This window comes from Neofelis nebulosa, chromosome 8, assembly GCF_028018385.1.
Source record: "Neofelis nebulosa isolate mNeoNeb1 chromosome 8, mNeoNeb1.pri, whole genome shotgun sequence".
Lineage (NCBI taxonomy): Eukaryota > Metazoa > Chordata > Mammalia > Carnivora > Felidae > Neofelis > Neofelis nebulosa.
This window is the reverse complement of record NC_080789.1, coordinates 40298221-40321546: the sequence shown is the minus strand read 5'-3', so window position 1 is coordinate 40321546 and position 23326 is coordinate 40298221. Positions and strand designations below refer to the sequence as shown.

General features: G+C 34.9%; 2 long non-coding RNA genes across 2 annotated transcripts in view; one reads left to right on the top strand and one right to left on the bottom strand.

The window, feature by feature from the left end:
- Positions 1–23326, bottom strand: part of LOC131519173 (uncharacterized) — a 43422-nt gene that overhangs the window by 8347 nt on the left and 11749 nt on the right. The window contains exon 2 of the long non-coding RNA XR_009265510.1: positions 13428–13472. This is a non-coding gene — a long non-coding RNA (uncharacterized LOC131519173). The remainder of the gene's footprint in view (positions 1–13427; positions 13473–23326) is intronic.
- On the top strand, positions 1014–12762 carry LOC131519172 (uncharacterized). Its single transcript, XR_009265509.1, has 4 exons — positions 1014–1139; positions 1873–2105; positions 8756–8926; positions 11633–12762. It is a non-coding gene; the product is annotated as an uncharacterized LOC131519172 (long non-coding RNA).

The following is a 23326-nucleotide window of genomic DNA, read 5'->3' as shown; positions in this document are numbered from 1 at the left end:
GACACAGAATCTGAAACAGGCTCCAGGGTCTGAGCTATCAGCACAGAGCCTGACCTGGGACTTGAACTCACGAATCATGAGATCATGACCTGAGCTGAAGTTGGATTCTTAAATGACTGAGCCACCCAGTCACCCCTAATTCTGAATATTCAGCAAATACTAAACCTAAGTGTCCATTGGCAAATGAATGGATAAATAAAACACGCCCCCCACACACACATACATACACACACACAAATATTATTCAACCATAAAAAAGAAAGAAATCCTGCCTTTTGTGACAACTTAGGTGGATCTTGAGGGCATTATAGTAAGTGAAATAAGTCAGATAGGAAGACCATATTATCTCCCTTATATGTGAAATCTAAAAAAAGAAAAAAAAGATTGCTGGTTATCAGAGGTAAGGGGTGGGTATGTGTGAAATGGGTAAAGGAGGTACAAATGCTCAATTATAAAATAAGTAAGTCCTAGGGATATAATGTACAAAATAATGGCTACAGTTAATACTGCTTTATATATTTGAATATTGCTAATAGAGTAAGTTCTCATCACAAGATAAGAAAATTATAACTATCTGTGGTGATGGATGTTAACTAAACTTACTGTGGTAATCATTTTGCAATATATACGTGTAGGAAATCATTGTGTTGTACACCTAAAATAAATATAATGTATCTCAGTAAACAGCAACAACAAATATATACTGACTATTTATATACTGACTATTTATTGGGTTCTTTGCATTGGTCCTGGCCATAGCACAGCAGCCTGTTTGTAGACCTTGCATCCTATTAAGGGCCATAGACAACAGTAATTAAATAAATGAACATTAACATATACTATATTATATATTACCTTTATAAAAACCACTATGAAGAAAAGTTAAGCAGGGTTTTGAGTAGAGAATAGTAGAGAAATTACTTTAGACAGTGTGGTGAGGGAAGTCTCTGTGAAGGTGATACTTCTGCTTCAAGCATGAACCTAAACAAGTGTTGGGACGAACGAGGCAGGTATATGGGAAAAATATGTTCTATTCAGAGAAAGTAGCAATTGAGAAGTCCTGAAATGGTTTAAACTTTTTATATTCTAGGAATAACAGAGGCCCATGTGACCAGAACAGAGTGAAAGATAGAGAAGAGGTAAGAAATGAGGTCAGAGGTAGTTAGCAACAGGTTGTAGTTGGGGATTTCAGGGATCTGAGACGTACATACAAACAGGTTGCTAAGATGATTTCATTAATGGACAGAGAGAAAAGGAATTTTGGACCTTACTTTTATAAGCCAAAGTTTTCAAATGTAAATTCATGCCTGGACTTGTCAGCTAAGGAAAATGTGTGAGGCACGTTGATGGAAACTTTGGTGACCTGGAGAATAAAGGCCTTGTCATAGGTGGGCTTCTGGTACCAAGTTCTAACTAGTTATCATCATACAGGGAATTCAGCTCACAAGTTGTATGTTTGACACTTCTGATAAAAGGGCTTGGTATGCTAATCATTAGGAACATGCGTTTATTAAATCTCTTTTCTGTGCCAGGCATTGTAGAAGTAGCTTTCATGCATGTTATCTCATTAAATCCTATTATATTGTATCATAGGTATTTTGATATGCACTTTCAAAGAACATAGCCATGATGAAGGCAGTGCCTAACTTATAAAATCTTCAGCAACCATGGCAATCAATTAGAGGTCTGGATTGACCAATGCCTTGTCATGCAGTTAAGTCAGTAAGATGTGTATAAACGGGACTCATCTAGTTTGTCTGAGCCACCATGGTTTGATAACCATCAGGTAACAGAGGTATATCTTTTAGCATAAATTTCAAAGTTGCTTTCCAAGAACTAACTATATACTTTCAACTTCTCATATATGCCAAGGTTATTAAATAACTGGGAATAAAAGGGTTGTTTCCAGATGGATTTCCTTCTTGCAAGCTATGCTATGAGCTCTACTCCTAGAAGGTAAAGGGCTAGGGATATTGATCCATCACCAAAAGCCTAGGAGGAAAGAATGGTTTCTACAGGATTAACCAAAAAAACATTTGTCTCCTGAACCTGAATCCCATTTGGAAAATCTCACAAGTCATAGATGGCTGATTTGATGGCAGGAGGTAAGTAGAAGCTGCTACTGAAGTATTATCTGATTATAGAAAAGAATGCAGGGACCAATTATATCTGTATAAATGAGTGCAGCAGCATGGATTATTCTTGATCTTGTACAAAGAGGAATAAAATTAATATTGCTAGATATCTACTGACTAAAGAAGCACTAAAAATTGAGCTGATACTACATCATTTGTGTCAAGGGAAATGCAAGTAAAGGGGTCCCAGCAAAGGCAGATTTCGGAAGAACAAATATTCCAGGAGAGAGTCAGTTTAATCATTGGCCAGGGTCATAGAACTTGAAACTAGTTTATGACATTAGCAATCAAGTAAGAATTTCACAACTCCCTTATAGTTTTCCCCTTGTGTTCCCCAACCTAGGAAAGTGTCATTGTCTCATGACAATGATGTTGTATAGAACACACAAATGAGTGTTGATTATCAACAATAACATAAAGAAATATTAATGGTTAATCATCTTTAAATCAAACCACTACAGTTTAACTCATACATAACTTGTCTTTGCCTGAAATAAAAAAATCTCCCAGACTTCCACAGACATTCTTTAAAGCCAGGAATTGGGAAACTTTTTGTGTAAAAGGCTAACTAGTAACTGCTTTACACTTTTCAAGCCAGATGGTCTCTGTCCCAACTTTTCAACTCTGCCATTTTCAGTATGAATGTCTCAAAAGACAATGCATAAGTGAAGGAGAGTAGCTATGTTCCGAGAAACATTTATTTACAAAAATAGGCAATGCGCTGAATTTGTTCTGTGGGCCATGCTTTGCCAATGTTTGCCCTAAGTGGTGGAAGCAACCATATTCTTGTTATATGTGAGTTGTCTCATTATGATACCCTGTAAATAGTGAGTAGTCTGATTGCTGAGTAACCAAAAGTCATAGCTACTTAGTTTAGCAGTAACTAAAACCTTTACTTGTCCAAACTGTGCTTTTTCCCCCTCATTTCAAGTGCAAGAATTCAAACTTTTTATTACCACTCGATTAATTTTACCTTTTCTCCATAATATTTGGTGACACGTACTACTTTCTGTGATTTCATTTACTTGACTTTTCCACTAACTAAACCTGATGTTGTTTTCTTATCCAATAAGATAAATTGCCATTTGAATCAATAATATACCTGTAGATCAGTGTACCTTTAGATTTCTTATATAAACAATCCTAGTGGGTCAGTTGATAGTCAAACATCCATGAAGCTTTATAATCTGGTAAGTAGGTTAAGGGACAGAAAGGATCATTGTATCCAATAAAATTTTGTCATGCCTTAAGATTTCAAGTTTCATTTCAAGGACTTTGTTATTAGATTTTCTAAAAACAAAGACATAAACAACAGTTGCACTTGAGGTAAAAAAATTAAGCATAAGAAATAAATTTAATCCCTATCATTTGTAACATTGCCTGTCCTAATTTTATTAGTTTATTAGGCATTAGGTATGAGAATCTTATGAGGCATTTGTTTGTTTTTTTTTAATGATTTTTTTAAAGTTTATTTATTTTGAGGGAGAGAGAGGGAGAGCACAGATGGGGGAGGAAGAGATAGAAGGGGAGAGAGAGAGAATCCCAAGCAGGCTCCTCACTGTCAGCCCAGAGCCCAATGAGGGGCTTAAACTCACGAAACATGAAATCATGCATGACCTGAGCCAAAATCAAGAGCCAGACGCTTAACCCACTGAATCATCCAGGCACCCCACTAATGAGGTATTTCATTAATTGATTTTCAGGATGTGACTCAAAGTAGAACTGTGTATTACACATCTTGATGGATGTAAGAGTAAAATGACTTTGGAAGTACACCAAGCAGATAACAGCAATTATGGAATCAATGATTGACAGAATATTTAAGTAAATTATTGGAATAGAAGATTATTTGATCAGAAAGTAAATTTATAATATGATGTTATTCTTGATTGCAGAGAGATAAAAATAGATAATAAAGCAAATATAATGAAGGTTAAGTTAATTATTTAAGGGGGGGAATCTATAAGTTTGGAAGTTTTGTACTTTTTGTTGTTATTGTTTTGATATTACTAATATTTGAGTTAGAGTGAAAATGCCTTCATTTCATTCTCATAAATAGGTGTTAGGTATAAAGCCCACATTCTGGAACTTCAAAAGAGAGGGTTTTTTTCTCCAGTACTATGGAAGATTAAAAAAAATAGTCTTCTCTCCATAAAATTTTCAGAAATATTCTGTAAAATACAACATTTCAGATGCACACCTAAATTCACATGAAATTAATGGAAAATACTCAGACTCCAAAATCAAAGAAGTTAGAAAACCAGAGTTCTCAATTGAAACTGAGGCTGTATCTGCCCCAAGAGTCTCTACAGATCTCAGAAATCTAGAATTTAGGGCAGTAAAAGCCACTCAGAGTAGAACAAAAGAAGAAGAAAGAAAAGAAGAAAAAAAAAAGAAAGAAAAAAGGAGAGCCATTAACATGGTGGAGAAGTAGGGTGACCTAAGTTTGACTCCTCCCTCAACATAGCTAGATAAATCACAAATCATTGTGAACACCAAATAAATTGATATGAGGACTGAAAGAACAAAGCTGCACATCTACACATAGAAACCTGACCACCTAATGGAAGGTAGGAGCTGCAGAGAGTTGATTTGGGGGAGAAAATAGCCATGGGTACTGAAGAGGGGAGGGAGTCCTGACCAGAGAGAGGAACAAGGGTGAAAGGGTGAAAAAATTGTAAAAACACCCGCAGAGGATTGCACAAGAAAACTCTTCCCCAAAACCATTGATGGAGAAAGGAGAGGGGTTTAATGCCACGAGTTTTTTATAAGCAGCAGAGTGCAAAGTCTGAAGTTTTAGAGGTAGAGTAGAAAGGAACAGAGAACATCACCAGAAACACCAACCCGACAGGTAATACGATGGCACTAAATTTATATCTATCAATAATCACTCCAATGTAAATGGACTAATGCTCCAATCAAATGACATAGGGCATCAGAATGGATAAAAAAACAAGGCCCATCTATATGCTGCCTACAAGAGATTCATTTTAGACCTAAAGACACCTGCAAATTGAAAGTAAGTGGATGGAGAACCATCTATCATGCTCATGGATGTCAAAAGAAAGTTGGAGTAGCCATACTTACACAGAAAAACTAGATTTTAAATCAAAGACTGTAAAAAGAGATGAAGAAGGGCATTACATTATAATTAAAGGGCCTATAAATCAAGGAGCTCTAACAATTGTACATATTTATGCCCCCAACTTGAAGGACCCAAATGTATAAATCAATTGATAGCAAACATAAAGAAACTCATTGACAATTACACAATAATAGTAGGGGAATTTAACACCCCACTTTCAACAATGGATGGATCATCTAAGCAGAAAATCAACAAGGAAACAATGATTTTGAATGACACAGTGGACTATATGAAATTAACAGACATATTCAGGGGGCACCCTGGGTGGCTCAGGTGGTTATGCGTCCAACTTCAGCTCAGGCCATGATCTCACGGTTCATGAGTTCAAGACCCATATTGGGCTCTGTGCTGACAATTCAGAGCCAGGAACCTGCTTTAGATTCTGTGTCTCCCTCTCTCTCTGCCCCTTTCCTGCTCTCTGTTTCTCTCTCTCTCAAAAATAAATAAAGGTTAAAAATTTTTAAAAAACATATATTCACAACATTTCATCCTAAAGCAGCAGAATACACATTCTTTTTAAGTGCACGTGGAACATTTTCTAGAATCACACAATGGGTCACAAATCAGACCTCAACAAGTACAAAAAGACTGAGATTATACCATGAATATTTTCAGACCACAACACTATGAAACTCAAACCACAAGAAAAAGTTTGGAAAGACTACAAATACATGAAAGTTAAAGAACATCTTGCTAAAGAATAAATGTGTTAACCAAGAAATTAAAGAAGAAATAAAAAATTATATGGAAGCAAATGAAAATGAAAACACAACAATTCAAAACCTTTGGGATCCAGCAAAGGCAGTCCTAAGAGAGAAGTATAATGCAAAACAGGTCTACCTCAAGAAGCAAGAAAAGTCTCAAATACACAACCTAACCTTACCCATAAAGGATCTAAAAAAATAATAACAAATAAAGCTTGAAGCTAGCAGAATAAGGAAAATAATGATTAGAGAAGAAATAAACAATTTAGAAACGAACAACAACACCACCACCAACAACAAAAACAGTAGAACAGATCAATAAAATTAAGAGCTGGTTCTTTTAAAGAATTAATAAAATTTTTAACCCCCTAGACAAAAAGAAAAGAGAAGGACCCAAATAAATAAAAGCATGAAAGAAAGAGGAGAGATCACAACCAACACCACAGAAATACAAACAATTATAAGAGAATTTTATGAAAAAAAAATATACCATCAAACTGGGCAATATGGAAGAAATGGACAAATTACTAGAAACATATAAACCACTCAAAGTGAAACAGGAAGAAATAGGTAATTTGAACAGACCCACAACCAGCAAAGAATTTGAAACAGTAATCAAAAATCTCCCAACAAACTGAAGCCCAGGACCAGATGCATTTCCAGGGAAATTCTACCAGACGTTTAAAAAAGAGTTGATACCTATTCTTCTCAAATTGTTCCAAAAAATAGAAATGAAAGTAAAACTTCCAAACTCATTCTATGAGGCCAGTATTACCTTGATTCCAAAACCAGACAAACATCCTACCAAAAAGCAGAATTACAGGCCAATATCCCTGATGACAGAGAATTTGACAGATGTCAAAATTCTCAATAAGATACTGGCAAATCAAATCCAACAGTACATTAAGATAATTATTCATCATGATCAAATGGGATTTATTTCTGGGATGCAGGGGTGGTTCAATATTTGCAAATCAACCAATGTGATATGTCACATTAATAATAGAAAAGATAAGAACTATATGATCCTCTCCAATAGATGCAGAAAAAGTATTTGACAAAATACAGCTTCCATTCTTGATAAAAATTCTCAACAAAGTAGGTATAGATGGAACATACCTCAACATCGTAAAGGCCATATATGAAAGACCCACAGCTAATATTCTCAAAGGGGAAAAAATGAGAGCTTTTACTTTATGCTCAGGAACAGGACAGGGATGTCCACTCTCATTTTTACTATTTAACATAGTACTGGTGTCTTAGCCTCAGCAATCAGACAACAAAAATAAATAAAAGGAATCCAAATCTGCAAGGAAGAATCCAATTTTTACTATTTGCAGATGACATGATACTCTGTGTAGAAAACCTGAAAGCCTCCACCAAAATATTGCTAGAACTAAGACATGAATTCAGCAAAGTGGCAGTATATAAAATCAACACACAGAAATCTGTTGCATTTCTATACACCAATAATGAAGCAGCAGAAACAAAAATGAACAAATTGATCCCATAAACAATTATCCCACAAACCATGATACCTAGGAATAAACTTAGCCAACTAGGTAAAAGATAGTTACCCTGGAACCTACAGAAAGTGGATGAAAGACCTAAATGTAAAACAGGAAGCCATCAAAATCCTAGAGGAGAACACAGGCAGCAACCTCTTTGACCTGAGCTGGAACAACTTCTTACTATATACATCTCCAGAGACGAGAAAAACAAAGGCAAAAATGAACTTTTGGGACTTTATTATGACAACAAACCTCTGTACAGCAAAGGAAACAATCAGCAAACTAAAAGGCAGCCTATGGAATGGGAGAAGATATTTGCAAATGACGTATTTGACAAAGGGTTAGTATCTAAAATCTATAAAGAACTTATCATACTCAACACCCAAAAAACAAATAATCCAGTTAAGAAATGGGCAAAAAAAATGAATAGACACTTTTCCAAAGAGGACATCCAGATGACTAACAGACACGTGAAAAGATGCTCAATATCACTCATCATCAGTGAAATACAAACCATAATCATGATGAGATACCATCCCACACCAGTCAGAATGGCTAAAATTAACAACACAAGAAGCAATAGATGTTGGTGAGGATACAGAGAAAGGGGAACTCTCTTGAACTGTTGATGGGAATGCAAACTGGTACATCCACTCTGGAGAACAGTATGGAGGTTCCTCAAAAAGGTAAAAATAGAACTATCCTGTAATCCAGCAATTGCACTACTAGGTATTTACCAAAAGGATACAAAAATATAGATTCAAAGGGGTACATGCACCCTCCTGTTTATAGCAACATTATCAACAATAGCCAAACCATGGAGAGAGCCCAAATGTCCACTGATTGATGAATGGATAAAGATGTGGATTACTCAGCCATCAAAAAAGAATGAAGCCTTGTCATTTGCAGTGACATGGATGGAGCATATATTATGCTAAGCCAAATACGTTAGAGAAAGACAAATACTATATGATTTCACTCATATGTGGAATTAAAAAAATTCAAAACAGATAAACCTATGGGAAGAGGGGAAAAGAGAGAGGGAAACAAACCATAAGAGACTCTTAACAATAGAGAATAAACTGAGGGTTGATGGAGGGAAGTGGGTGGGGGATGGGATAAATGGGTGATGGACATTAAGGAGGGCACTTGTTATGATGAGTGCTGGGTGTTGTATGTAAGTGATGAATCACTGAATTCTACTCCTGAACCCAATATTGTACTGTATGTTAACTAACTACAATTTTTTTAAAAATTTAGAGAGAATGAAAAGACTTAGACCCAGGATAAATAATTGAGGATCCACACAAACCTGGGACCCTTAAAAGACTACACACAGCCAGTGAAAAGGAAGTCTGAAAATAAATCTACTTATTGCACTAAGGAGATAACGAGGAACTAAGTCTGTGGTGATCTTCAACCTGGAATAAAGTAAGCTCCTGAGAATTAAAATTCATAATACTGCTTTTCTACAAGTTTGAGGTCTGCATTTATATTATATGTAAGGTTCAGAAAATAAGATAAATAAATAAATAGCAGTGGTCTTAAGTTCATAGCTCCCAGAGTTATGTGACAGAAGTAAAAGCCATTTTTTTTTTTTTTGAGAGACATACCTTCCTGCTGGGTCTCAAGGAATTTATACAGTTAAAGCCACATGAAACATGGATTCACAAACCAAATTACAGAGCACATAAGGAACTAAACCACCTTGAGTGAAAGTCATCAGAAGCAACAGTCAGTATAATTAAACTTGTAAGAATATATTTTCATTGGAAATCTCAGAAAAAGAGTATAAAACATGTATTAGATATAAACAAAAAAGAAACTACAAATTAAGCAAGTTGTATCTGAAAAGAACTAAAGAAAATTTGTAGCAGTGAAAGCTATAATTTTTTAAATTAAAACTCAATGCATAGTGAAAGTGTAGGCAAACTAGCTGAAAATAGAATTAGTGAACTGGAAAATTAATTTGAAAAACTTACATAGAATATAACAAAATAAAACATACACCAATTAAGAAAATAAATTATTCTCAAGTATACATAAAACAGGATGCTCTCTAAAGCAATTGTTCTCTCAATAAACCCCTTTAGATACAAATAACAACAACAACAAAAGTTTAAAAAGAGCAACTGGAAATTTTAAAATACACTACAAAGAAGCAGTATTAAGAAATTTAAAAATAATGTGAATTATACTAACATTATATATCAAACCTATGAAGAAATAGCTGAAGTGAGGAATGGAAGAAACACACCTTAACCATTTGCATTGGATAAAATTATCAGGCTAAACATCTAGCTAAAGACCTTAGAGAGAAAACAATAAAATACATCTAAATAAAGCATAATAACTGAAAAAATAAAGATAAAAGCAAATATTAGGAAATATCAATAAATTAAATTAATTAAAATTGTCTAAAAGAATAGTAGAGAGGTATATCACATTAATGGCAGTCCTCATTATCTTAGAAATGACAGTTTCTTCACTACAATCCAAATCAGAATTCTGATTGGGTTTTTCATGAGCTTGACAAGCTAAATTAAATGTGTGTGTGTGTGTGTGTGTGTGTGTGTGTAAGAGCGGATGGGCCAAAAATAGACAACTCAATCTTGAAAAAGAATAAAAGGAGATGAGAGTTTCCAGATTCCAAGATTTATTATCATATACTTATAAGATACCAAAACTTATGAGTAAATCATAAGCATGCATCTATGAAAATTTGATTTATGACAGCAGAAGCGTTACAGATTGAGAAGAAAGGGTGAACTATTTAGTAAAAAGTGGTGGTTAGTCAATTAGTTAATCAGATGGAAAATGAAGCAGTTATCTTCCCCACCTTGCAACACACACACACACACACACACACACACTCCAATTACAGATTGATTAAAAATATAAATATGAAAAAATGTGTAGAAAAATCCTACAATGGCTTTTGTTGGAAAAGGATATGTCAGGACAAAAAAAAAAAAAAACAACAAACAAAAACCAGTAACCATGAAAAAAAAAAGACAGTGAAACTTATTGCATTGAGATTAAAAACTTCTTGATATGTGATGGTTACAAGGCAGGCACAGGGAAAATATGTTGCAATGCCTGTAAGTGACAGAGGATTGGTGCACAGACTATATGAGAACCATTTCCAGGTTAATAATAAGAAGACACAATCTAGTGGAAACATGGCAAAAATAGGTCTTGATGGAAGAGATAAACGCCAAAACACAAAATATTATAGGAAGATTGTCAATGCACTAAAGAGAATTCAAGCTGAAACCGTAATCGTATATAATTTTATACCACATTGGCCAAAACATAATTTAATGATTCAAAAAGATAAATACATGAAAACTGTACTACTAACACAAATGTATTTGGTACAGCCTCCTCTGAGAGAAAGTGGACTGTACATTAGATGGTAAATAAAAACTGAAAATAGCCTATGATATTCCACTTCCAGGTATATAGAGAAACTCGTCACACAAGGAGATATGCATAGTAGCAATGTTATAACAGCCATAAGAAGCGTAGTATGTTCATTTAATACTATATAGAAGGGCAAGTAAATGACCTAGAGCAACATATATTCACATTGATGAATTTCACAAACTATATTGAATAAAAATATTATTTCACAAAGATAGTAAAAATAAAGGGATAGTAAGAATAAAGTGTGCCTGAGAAAACAGGTAAAATATTTTGGTTAATGTTTCCTTCCAAAGGAAGAGAGAGTGAAATAAGAGAGGGTTACGTTGTATACTTAGGCTGGTGCATTCACTATCTTGTTCATGTATTTTCTCTTGTCTGAAATTGTCCAGAGTAAAAAGTAAAAAAAAAGAAGATACAATGCTTAAATATTTTAATCCTTTTTTTCCTTTACACTCATATGACCCATCAGTCTATGCCACCATTTTTTGATTTTCATCCCCAGAAAAATCTTGACTGAATTCCTTCTGGAGTACTTACTCCACTACATAGATGTTCAGTCTGTATATCTCTATCCTTCCTTTCTAATTCTTCTCTTGTTCCTAATTCACAACGCTTCTTGAGCAATTAGTGTGAAAGAGAAAGTGTCGTCTTTGCTATACAATAAACACTAAAGAGCACTGTAAAATTTTTCTCATTTATTTCCATAAGTTTCAGAGGCTGTTTGGTATCAAGAATGGATCCAGCCTTACAGCTCTGGAAGCTGTTTGGCTCTTCAGAGAAATACGCTGAAGCCCAAAAGCTATTCCGTGAAAACATAATTAGGGAAGTCCTGTTCAATCATTCACTGTCATTAAGTGAATTAAAGCTTGTATGAACAGTACATCCTGCCCTATTTAATTGAGGAGAGTAAGTATATTCACTGACGTAAGCAACAAATGAAATTTGCATGGCGCAGGGATTCAGATGTGATATGGTTTCCTTTCAAACTATGTATGTAGGGGCACCTGGATGGCTCAGTCAATTGAGCATTTTGATTTTGGCTCAAGTCATGATCACTTGGTTGTGAGACTGAGCCCTGCGTTGGGCCCCATGCTGAGTGTGGAGCCTGCTTGGAATTCTCTCTCCCCCCTCCCTCTCTCTCTGCATCTCTCTGTCTGTCTCTCTCACACACAAAATAAATAATAAAAAATAAACAATGTAAAAAAGATAACAAAATAAAAGATGTGTGTAAAGAGAGAAGCAATTACAAATCATGAAAGTGAAAATAGGACATAAATAGGCTAAACAGGGCAATTTGGCATTTGTATTTTTACTAGTAATCTAAAAAGGCATTAATGTGGCTATATAGGAACATTACCTAAACTACAAAGAAGAAACCTTCAACAAGCATCTGTGAGAGAGTAGGGACACTAAACTAAGGATATAATTAAGGGGAGATTATCCATAATGCGTGACTCTTAAAAGATGCCAAAAAAACCTCTCCTTTGAAATGAAATTTAGAAAAGAATTATAAAACTTGTGTATAATACAATGACAGCATAGGGCCCAACATGGGCTTAGAGAATACTGTCATTGTATAATCATAGTAGTACTTGGTACAACTCAGCTATGTAGTGTGTATGTAGTGGTTAGGTTGTCATAAAATTATTAAACAGCTGTTACATATGAGAAAGTAATACACTTTCATGCTTGAGAAGCAGAAGCAAAAAAGGATAAAGCATGCCGTGGCACAAGGTAGAATGACGTGGCCCAGGAGGGTAGCTAAAGGAAGCAAACCTACCAGTTTGCTGCTAACAATACAAAAATAAGTAGATCACACTATGGGCAAAGAGGCAAAGTTACGCAGGGTGGTAGGTCCTGTAAACCAGATGTGTCTGTGACCAAAAGTGCACTCTTAATGGCAGAACATTGGAAAAGAATATTCCCTATACATTTTAATGATGTTTTTTGTTTTTGTTTTTTGGGTTTTTTTTGTTTTTGTTTTTGTTTTTTTTTTTTTTTTTTTTTTTGAGAGACAGAGGGAGAGAGACAGAGAACAAGTTGGGGAGGAGCAAAGAGAGAGGGAGACACAGAATCAGAAGCAGGCTCCAAGCTCTGAGCTGTCAGCACAGAGTCTGACGCAGGTCTCGAACTCATGAACTGCGAGATCATGACCTGAGCCAAAGTCAGATGCTTAACCTACTGCACCACTCAGGCGCCTCTCTTAGGCATTTTAACTTGAGGACCAGAAATTATTTTTCACATCTAATATGTGGATATAAAGTGTGTGTATATATATACACACATATATGTGTATGTGTATATATATGTACACGTATATATACATACACACATATATGTATATGCGTATACACACAAACACATATATATATATATATAAACTCAGATTAATAACCATGACAGAAGAAAGAGAAAACGTAATTAAATTATACTTGAATTGAAGTAGTTACAAATAAGCACCTCTCATTATAGATTTTTTGTAGAGTATAAGAGAAATAGTTACCTTTAACTCCCAAATATGGATGCCCTTGAGATCTGTGTAAATTCCCTGCGAAAGAAAAACATTTATAGAGTCATCCTAAAACAGTGTAACAGAAAACATTTAAAAATATATTTATTGAGAAGTTAAGAATATATTAATATATGTGCATTAATCGTGGTGATCTGTGAACACTTTGCAAGATTTTGGAAAGTGGATTTGAATGGAAAGAGTCTTCTGTATAAGAACAGTCCCCATGTAAAAGCATAAAGACAAGAATGAGCATAGGGTTTACAGGCAACTCTCAAGAAAGCAGCCTGACTGAGAACAAAAAAGTATTTTGTAGTCTTAGGAAATGGCGTTGGATAACTGAGTTAGATTGAGATTCCTGAGAGCTTTGAATTCCTGGATGAGGAATTTCAGTGTTATCAGACAGAAGAGAGGAAGACATCCAATTATATGAATTGACCTGATTAGAATGGTGTTTTAGTAAGCTTAACCTCTCTCTAAGTGTGTAAGGGCTATTTGAAATGGAAAATTGGAAACTCAAGAGAAATAGGAGGTATTTGCATTAACCTATATAAGAAGTGATTAGGGCCTGAGCTCCAGGTGGTAATGGGAAATGGCTAATTCTACTCACATACACAGTTATTTTTAAATTTATTCACTCATTTATTCATTCAGTTACTATATATTGAATGTTTACAATGGGCCAAGTTCTGTGCTAGGCACAAGAGATACAGCAATGACAAAGGAAGTCAACATCCCTATTCTGGAAAAATTTACAGCCAAAGACTAGGGAAGAACAAAAAATAGTAACTTTGTATAGTGTTAAGAACTGTGAAATAATGAAGTAGGGGATGATAGGGTCGGAAGTAATGGAGATACTGCGATTGGATGTGTGGTTAGAAAAGGCCTCAGAAGAGGTTACATTTGAGTTGGGTCCTGAATAAAGTAAGGAAATGATCCTGAGCAAAGAACATCCTAGATAAAGGAATATGAAGATGCTGAGCCAGAAGCATTCCTGGTAGGGAGATTCACTACATACAAACAGCATATTAGCTTCAAAGAATCTTTTTTAAAATTTGTTACCAACCACTTTGCCGGTTTGTTTGATTCCAAACTGTGCTTATTATCGGGGCTGTTTTTCCTTAAACACCTATTGGTGTGTTAGACACTTTACATCAAAGTCCCAATCATTTTGCAAGTTCTCTTTTTTGTGTGCGTAAGATAAAACATGTGAATACAAGTAAAAATGTCATTGCCTGGCATATACACTGGCTCATAATAGTAAATTTGCATTAAGTAAATGAAATGCCAGGTGTTATTCTGAGAGTTCCTTGAGACTGGCTCAGTGATACGTCTGCTCAGTTCCACTGGCATTGCCACTACACTGTGTCAATCATTCTCACCTCATCATGCAAAACCTCCCCAGTCAGTCTCACTGTTTTCTGCCGCCTTCTGGGTTCATCTCATTTCACAACCCCTACTGGAGTAATCACCTTGAAAAGGAGTTTTGTCTGGTTGCTTCTCTGATCAATAACTGATTCTACATTGGTTACGGAATAAAGTTAACACTTTCTTGTATGCGATTCAAGGCTCTTTTTCCAGTTGCACCCCAATCTACTTTTTGAAATTCTTATCTCCCCATTAGCCCAGCTTGAAATTTCCTACCCATTATCTGCGCACTGTGTCCTATACCATCTAAAATAATACTTCCCTCCCCCTAGTGTAAATCTAACTGATGTTACTCATATTTCAAAGCCTGTGTTGTTTCAATGGTTTTTCACTGACACCACACAGCTCACAATTCTCTCTTCCTTCCCGATTTCTATAACATCTGTTGTGTGTGCTACTAGTGTGAGATACCTTGAACTATCTATTGCCTATCTATCTATCTATCCCATAATGTGATATATATCACATTATACGTAGGTATTTGTTTATATTATAATTTTCTAGTTAGAATATATGCATGTATGTCAATTATATTGTGAGCTTCTAAAGGCAAGTACAATTTACTTCTTTTATTTCTATTGACAGCAGAAGAATTGTCAGCTCATAAGAAATATTCAACATGTATGTTGACTGACTAAACAGCTACATGTACATTACAAACAAGCACAATTCATGAATTTGCTAATAGATTTATTTTTACTCCAAATAGTCAGGTTTGACTTGTTCCATAATACGTTTCCATTTTCCCCTCTTATCCCACACATAATTCATAAAATGTGCTTTGCATGCATTCTCTCTCTCTCTGTATATACATACATATGTGCACATACACATAAGCATTTGTAAGTACATATATACATACCACATATGCAGATTCTCTTTATATATAACATATATAGGATGTGAAATATATATGACACAATGTTGGCTTGACAACATAAAGTCACATTTACTACTGTTGCATAGGTGATCATTAGGTTTTTTTTTCATTTTTAAAATGTATTTTTATACTCTATTGCTGTATTCGAAATACATGTATGTTTAGAATATAACATCTTTCTGATAATTAAACTGTCATTATATAGGAAATCTTTTTATCTCTAGTCATGGTTTAGGTTAATAGTCTATTTTTTCTTTTTTTAAATTGCAGTATAGTTGACACCATTGTTAACCTTCATTCCTGAGAATTAAATAAACCAAGAGCTGCCAAATAGGACCCATAACCTATTTTTGTAAATGAAGTTTTATTACAACACAGCCACACCCATTTATTTATATATTGTCTATAGTTGCTTTCCACCTAAGAAGAGAAGTTGGCTAGATGCGTTACGGAGTATGTGGCACACAAAGCAAAAAATATTTACCATGGCCCTTTACAGGAAGAGTTTGCAGACACTTGTTACAAAATAAAAGAAGATGCATGCTTTTGGTTTGCATAGTTCTTGAGACGCAGGTGTCAAAGATCAGTTGATATTCTTCTGTTTGGCTTTATTTGCATTTTGTACTAAGACACATTCACTCAAAGGGACATTATTTGCCAATCATTCTTTTGTTGTTCAAGGCACTCAATTTAAGATACAGTGATCTTGAAAATGTGAAAGCTATTACAAGGACATGTCAGAAGGTGTAGAAGTTGAGCTTAATTCAGTATTATTTTCTTTCAAATTTCCTTTGATTATGCAAGGCCTAATTAGCAAGCTAAATCATAACACGAAGAATGTGTTTGCTTTGCAAAATCAAATCAATTGCACAATTTATGTTCTCTGCAGCTGCTACTTCCCATTTTTATAGAAGCAGATCCATTCCAGCTGTGGATGTGAGCAGAGCTGCCTCCAACTCATTGATAGTGGAAATATTTCATACTCATCAGTGTGACGTGATTCCAACGACCAAAGCTTGTAAGCAAATGTCTTTAAAAAAATTTACAAGCCCAGTATTTGGGAACTGAAAAATAACTAAATTGTAATATATCATAGGTGTTTAGTAAGCCTGAGGAAATAGAGTAATATTAGAGTAATATTCTATTACTTATTAATTTTATATTACATATTACAATGTACACATTACACATCAATATCAATGTTCAGTCTATTAATTTGAGGGTTTGAATTCTATGAATCTTTTTATGCATCTCAAACTGACACATTAAATTATTGATTTATGACAAATTCTAAAATATAACATTGAAAATATTTTTATTCCTTTACTTAAACAACTAAGGAGATATATACCTCATTGTAAAGAGACAACCAGAGTCTTGTTAATGAGTTAACAAGTGAACTCATTTGACATTCTCAATAAATTTCATTGACCTTATCACATTCAAGCATATATCTGTGCAATGTCTAAGGTACGGGTTTTGGCTCAATGTTTACTTACCAATATCTGGTTTGCTTAATAAATCTCCGACAATTAGTCATATTCTTATTTTTCTGCTTCTATCGACAATTTTATTGTTATTCCCATTATTTTTGGAATAGAGCACAGTGATTATTAAACAATCCCAGAATTGTAAGAAAGTAAATTCTTGCCACAGAAAAGTAATACATAAGAACTACATGTGGTGAAATGTAAATGGAATTGCACAGTAGCTTGGATAATAAATGTAATGTATCCCTGTGCACAGACCAAGATTCTGAAGTCACTCCCATTAACTTTTCCTATGTATTGAGAAGCTAGATGAAAGCTGAGATTTTAACCAAAGTTATTTTTCATACAATAGCATGAACATATTCTGCATTTTTATGGTTAAACCCTTGGTAATTTGCATTTCATGTTTCTAAATTTTTACTTTTACTGTAGTAAGGGTAGAATTGATTTTGAAAAGGACAAAGGGATAAAAGAAGAACATACTGTCACTGTAATAACATATAATACTATTTAAAAGTCTAATAGATTTGGAATTTGTACATTAGCATGACATTTTTATTTGTTCATGTGGCAGTTACTTTTGAGCCGACATATTCGTTTAAAACTTAATTTAGGAAAGAATATTCATGTGGCATGTCTTGTAATGCCATTAGCACCAGTTGAGGAAATGTTCCTGAACTTCTCTCAGGATCTGAGTCATGCAGGAAGAGTTGTGTATATGAATAAGGGAAACATTTGATGAGGGTGTCTAGGAGTAGGAAAAATCCAATGGTTTTGATTTATATTTCATAAAGTGTATTTTTATAGTTACATCATAAAAGATAAAAATAATAAGTTTCCAGGGTGCCTAGGTGGCTCAGTTGTTTGTGCGTCCAACTTCGGCTCAGGTCGTGATCTCACAGTTTGTGGGTTCAAGCCCTGCGTTGGGCTCTGTGCTGACAGCTCAGAGCCTGGAGCCTGCTTCGGATCTGTCTCCTTCTCTCTCTGCCCCTCCCTACTTGTGTTCTGTCTCTCTGTCTCTCAAAAATAAATAAATGTAAAAAAAAAATTTTTAAATAACAAGTTTCCATGGTTGAATAATTTTTGAAAACCATTACATATTATTTTCCTTGAAAATTTAGCATTCATTTCTGTATTAGAGGCTCTGAAAAATCCTAATTCAAGGTTCCTACATTTTTTTGCTTTGTTTTGTTTTACTTTACCCTTCATTCTCTTTTTTTTTTTTTTTTAATGACAAAATGCTTTCTTAAACTAACAGCTATTGCCATTCTATGGAAAAAAAAAATGCTCCAGAAAACATTTTGGGAAAGATGGAAATAGGTCTTTAAAAAAAAAAAAAACATATGAAAACACACATGGAGATATGAAAACCTCATAGGGTACCAGCCAGTCTCTTGTCAGATTCATTGGCACAGTAGGTGCCAATTCTAGGTTCCCTCAGGTGTTCTCTGGTTAAAAAGTGACCCTGCAAAAGAAGACTTTCAGAAGAAGCTGAGTGCGTAACAGTGGTTCTCAAGCTTCTTAAGATGGGTACTTTATGACTGGCAGGCACCTTTCAAGGAGTGCCTAGCTGTTCTCTACAATTCTCTTTGGGAATTTCTATCTGCCAAGAGTTACATGTTTCCCAAATGCCATATCCCTTGTTAAGCCATAACCCATAATCACAACATTTAACAAGAAAAAGACTATAAAACACAATTCTTTCCAAACCAGGGGGTCTTCAGCTCTTTGGCAATTACATTGAAAAAATATGGAGACTGATACATGTGTCTAATCCTGTGTTAAGGATGGAGATTAAAAAAATGATAAAGTAAAAGTCTCAAAGGAGTAACAGGTTAGTGTAAGGTATAGTCATATATGCAAATAACCACAACAAAGTATGATAAATGCTGTGGTAGTGGAAAGAGTAAAGAGTCATAGGATGCCAGGGGTGAGAAGGAGAATACATTCCGCTTGCGGAAGATATGTAGAAGGTGGCCACAATTTCAAAGAATGGGTGACATTTAATCAGAAATAATTTAATAATGAAAAATAATATAATGGAAATAATTCACCCCATGGGGAAAAATACACTAAGAAAGCTGTTGCCTGGTCTAGAACCAAATTTTAAGCTGGGTCACAAACCACCAGAAACAACCATATCATGTCACTTTGCTACGTATCTCTAGCTATGACCCTGAGTAGTAATAGCTACTGGTATGGCCATTTAACAAACATTTTTGAGAGTTTCTTATGTGCAATGCATACTTAGTAAGTAGCAGGGATACACCCGTGAGCAAGACACAAACCTCAGGTTTAAGATTCCAACAGTAATCAGGAACACGACAGGGATGTCCTCTCTCACCGCTGTTGTTTAATATAGTGTTGCTGGTTCTAGCATCAACAATCAGACAACAAAAGGAAATCAAAGGCATCAAAATTGGCAAAGATGAAGTTAAGCTTTCACTTTTTGCAGATGACATGATATTATACATGGGAAATCCGATAGAGTCCACCAAAAGTCTGCTAGAACTGATACATGAATTCAGCAAAGTCGCAGGATACAAAATCAGTGTATAGAAATCAGCTGCATTCTTATACACTAATAATGAAGCAATAGAAAGACAAATAAAGAAACTGATCCCATTCACAATTGCACCAAGAAGCATAAAATACCTAGGAATAAACCTAACCAAAGATGTAAAAGATCTGTATGCCGAAAACTATAGAAAGCTTATAAAGGAAATTGAAGAAGATATAAAGAAATGGAAAAACATTCCGTGCTCATGGATTGGAAGAATAAATATTGTCAAAATGTCAATACTACCCAAAGCTATCTACACATTCAATGCAATCCCAATCAAAATTGCACCAGAATTCTTCTCAAAGCTAGAACAAGCAATCCTAAAATTCATATGGAACCACAAAAGGCCTCGAATAGCCAAAGTAATTTTGAAGAAGACCAAAGCAGGAGGCATCACAATCCCAGACTTTAGCCTCTACTACAAAGCTGTAATCATCAAGACAGCATGGTATTGGCACAAAAACAGACACATAGACCAATGGAATAGAATAGAAACCCCAGAACTAGACCCACAAAAGTATGGCCAACTCATCTTTGACAAAGCAGGAAAGAACATCCAACGGAAAAAAGACAGTCTCTTTAACAAATGGTGCCGGGAAAACAGGACAGCAACATGCAGAAGGATGAAACTAGACCACTTTCTTACACCATTCACAAAAACAAACTCAAAATGGATAAAGGACCTGAATGTGAGACAGGAAACCATCAAAACCCTCGAGGAGAAAGCAGGAAAAAAACCTCTCTGACCTCAGCCGCAGCAATTTCTTACTTGACACATCCCCAAAGACAAGGGAATTAAAAGCAAAAATGAACTATTGGGACCTTATGAAGATAAAAAGCTTCTTAACAGCAAATAATCAACAAACTAAAAGGCAACCAAAGGAATGGGAAAATATATTTGCAAATGACACATCAGACAAAGGGCTAGTATCCAAAATCTATAAAGAGCTCACCAAACTCCACACCCGAAAAACAAGTAATCCAGTGAAGAAATGGGCAGAAGACATGAATAGACACTTCTCTAAAGAAGACATCCAGATGGCTAAGAGGCACATGAAAAGATGCTCAATGTCGCTCCTCATCAGGAAGTACAAATCAAAACCACACTCAGATATCACCTCACGCCAGTCAGAGTGGCCAAAATGAATAAATCAGGAGACTATAGATACTGGAGAGGATGTGGAGAAACGGGAACCTTCTTGCACTGTTGGTGGGAATGCAAACTGGTGCAGCTACTCTGGAAAACAGTGTGGAGGTTCCTCAAAAAATTAAAAATATATCTACCCTGTGACCCAGCAATAGCACTGCTAGGAATTTACCCAAGAGATACAGGAGTGCTGATGCATAGGGGCACTTGTACCCCCATGTTTATAGCAGCACTCTCAACAATAGCCAAATTATGGAAAGAGCCTAAATGTCCATCAACTGATGAATGGATAAAGAAATTGTAGTTTATATACACAATGGAGTACTACGTGGCAATGAGAACGAATGAAATATGGCTTTTTGTAGCAACGTGGATGGAACTGGAGAGTGTTATGCTAAGTGAAATAAGTCATACAGAGAAAGACAGTTACCATATGTTTTCACTCTTATGTGGATCCTGAGAAGCTTAACAGAAGTCCATGGGGGAGGGGAAGAAAAAAATGGGTTAGAGAGGGAGAGAGCCAAAGCATAAGAGACTTAAAAACTGAGAACAAACTGAGGGTTGATGGGGGATGGGAGGAAGAGGACGGTGGGTGATGTGCACTGAGGAGGGCACCTGTTGGGATGAGCACTGGGTGTTGAATGGAAACCAATTTGACAATAAATTTCATATTAAAAATGAATAAATAAATAAATAAATAAAGAGCTGGGGAATAAAAAAAACAAAGATTCCAACAGTATAATGGAAAAACATGCAAAATAGGCAATTAAAGCAAGTATTTAAAAATAAATGTTTGCAAAACACTGCCTAGGTTGGTAAATCAATTGTAAATAAATTGTATTTATGAAGAATTTATGCTGAAATAGAGTGGCAAACAAAACTTTCTGATCATTGCCCTCAGGAATTTATAGTGTAAACTTTGATAAGACTCTGATTCTAGTCATGTATGGATATGTGTGTATGTTTATATATATACATATATATACATATATATATGATGTACAAATGCAAAGTTACCTCCTTTGTAAAGTAATCCCATAGCAAGCCTCAAATGCTATATAAGCAATGGTACATGTTTAAGACTTCAAAAATGGAGCATTGTAAGTATTCAATGCATATTGTGCACATGAATCCATATACTTCTGCATTACATGTAAAGCTCTAGTTCAATCACCACTGGAGAATTTTTCTCAATGTGCCATTTATGTTTTGTATACTTTCTGGTATTACTAGATTCCTTTATTAAGAATTAGGGATTAAACAGGTAGGTAGAGAGAATTTCTTTATGTTATTGTCTCTTCTCTTTAAACTTTTGTACATGTTTAAATGTTAATAATACATTCTCTTTTCTGTTTCTTTCATGAGTAAAATCTGGACTCATGTCATGGCTTACATGCAGCCTATGCTGGCAAGCTATGCATATTAAGGTAACGTAACATTTAAAATTGAGCATTTATCTTTCAACTTAGTAATATATACATGTGGATAATTCTGGAAAAAAATGAAAAACACACACTCAAATATACCATCTTTCTTCAGAGGAGCACTTGTTTCCCCTAGAAGCACAAACTGTTCAAAATGAATCTGTTACGGTTGAGTTCATCTTTGTAAAAATTCAATTTATAAACAATGACTCATTTATTCCTTCGATTCTTAACATGATAAAACTTCCCTGAGAGTTTTATTGTCACTGCATAATTGAGACATGATATCTGTGTTGTTGGAAATCTTACTCTTAAAGTTATAGAAACAACATGTGATATGTCACGATGCATACTCTCAGGTAGCAGGAGCATTCCATGTAGATGTTAACAAGTGTGGAAGATGATACATCATCCATGCCAAGTTCTTAGCAGTAAATGTAGCTGCCTTCCAGGCTGGCTAGACTGCCCTCCCCCCAACACATACACACACTTCTATTCAACAGAAATCAGAGATGATTTCTGAAAAAATTTTTATATCATTTCTTTAAAAAAATAATGTCAATTTCTTCATAATCATCTACCTGTTAGTAAAGGAGCAAGATGTGTCACTCAAAAACTACTACAGTACTAAGAAGAGAGTATGTGGTACATCTTAATTTATTTTGCTTGTACTTTGAATTTTCAAAAGACAGTGAAAACAATAAAGACAACTTTTTCCTGGATTCCAGTGAGAAAACGGAGATGAAATGATAGTTTATTACCAGATGGAATCATTGAAAATATAGGAAGAGAATTTGTTAAAAATTTTCATGACACTACATACTAACAAAAATTTCTAGGTCCCAGTACTCTATACACTGCACACATATTACACACATTTGTTCAGATGCCTCTGTTAATTACTGAAATGTAAATGTAGTCATACCTGAAGAGTCGAAGACAGCTTTTTCAGTACCAAAAA